Source organism: Petaurus breviceps, unplaced genomic scaffold, assembly GCF_028583685.1.
Source record: "Petaurus breviceps papuanus isolate PSGF00001 unplaced genomic scaffold, PetGlider_PUasm1.0 126, whole genome shotgun sequence".
In the NCBI taxonomy this organism is placed as follows: domain Eukaryota; kingdom Metazoa; phylum Chordata; class Mammalia; order Diprotodontia; family Petauridae; genus Petaurus; species Petaurus breviceps.
In genome coordinates, this window is record NW_027185655.1 from 43,190,224 (window position 1) to 43,191,632 (window position 1,409).

General features: G+C 68.4%; 1 protein-coding gene across 1 annotated transcript in view; it reads left to right on the plus strand.

Moving 5' to 3' along the window:
• Positions 1-318: 318 nt before the first annotated feature.
• The window catches only part of UGT8 (UDP glycosyltransferase 8), a 93,487-nt gene continuing 92,396 nt past the window's right edge, over positions 319-1,409 (plus strand). Inside the window, exon 1 of the mRNA XM_069095509.1 lies at positions 319-519. The gene's annotated coding sequence lies outside the window, so the exon portion shown is untranslated. The remainder of the gene's footprint in view (positions 520-1,409) is intronic.

Genomic DNA, 1,409 nt, shown 5'->3' on the forward strand with positions numbered 1-1,409 from the left:
TCCCTGAGGGGGCGCAAGGGGCCAGCCGCTCGTGCCAGCGCGCCTCCGCCGCCTCCTCCCCGTCCTCCTCCTCGGGAGCCCCCGGCCGGTCCGTCGGTCCATAGGCCCGTCGGCCCCGTCGGTGCTGCGTGCGGCCGAGGCTGCGTGCGGGAGCGGAGCCGAGTCCATGCGCCAGGCGGGCGGCCAGGCTGCGGCCGCGTGAAGCGCCAGCCCCGGGGGATGCGGAGTTGAGCGCCCGCCGCCGAGCCCCCAGCCGCGCCACAGGGCAGCTGCAGCCCCGCCCGGGGCCAGGGGCCCGGGGTCCCGGCGGCGCCCGCACACGCCGGCCGGGGAGGCAGCGGGCAGCGGCGGAGCCCAGGGCCAACGACCGTTCGCAAGAATTAAAAAGGAGTCCGCTCCCTACCCGAGGCGGCGGCGACACCTGAAATTCGAGCAGGAAAACGGGCTCCTTCTGTCACGGGCTAAGATTACAAGGCAGGGGTGACTCCGAAGGAGCAGCAGCGGCAGCCGGAAAAAGAGGTGAGGGGGATGAGACCCCCACTCCCAGACCCGGGGAGGGGCGCGTGGCCTCTTCTCCCCGACGTGGGCTGGGTGGTGTAGGGGCCACTGTCACCGGCGCCCCTCGCCCCCCGGGGATCTGGGAGGGACTTAAAGGGCCGCCCGCAGCCGTCAAGTTCTGGGTTGAAGGCGCAGAAGGAGACCGCGGGACAGGACGCGTGCGGTGCCCGCCCCTGGGCGCTGAGAAGGCCCCGGACCCCCGTGGTGACGGTGGCCGGTCCGTACCCCCCCCCCCGGAACAGAAAGAAGTGAGGGGACATCCAAAGTTCAAGTCCTTCCTGCAAGTGCAGGGACCCGGCGGGGGAGGGAAAAGAAACTTCCTATAGAATACAACTAGCTCCAAACTCTGGAATGGAAAGTCTGCAGGGCAAATTCTCGGGAGTTAACGTTATTAATAAATGTTATTTCCATGCTATCAGGAACTCGTGGAAGTGGTAGATAGAGCTATTAAAAGTCCTCGTGCGGCCGCCCGGGGGGTCCCTAGGAATGAGGAGTGGGAGGGAAAGGTCCTTGGGTGATGCAGAGACGGGGTGTGGTTGCCCTCCAATTAGAGGGAGGAGCCGTGAGATGTGGCTAAGTGTGCCCAGGATGCGGGGGGCAGGCTGAGCAGGGGGAAGGCTCCCAGACCGCACCTGTACTAGGAGGAGGCTCCCGCTGCCCTCTCGGAGAAGCTGGTGGTGCCGCAGGGCTGGCCCTCCGCTGTCGTCCTCCGCGTTGAAGGCGAGCCTGGGCAGACGCAGCCGCCACCTGTGGCGCGGATGCTCGTCCTTTAGGAGAACACCTGTGCCTTCTGGGGAGAAGCCTGCCCCCCCCCCCCCCGCCCCCCCCCCCCCCCCCCCCCCCCCCCCCCC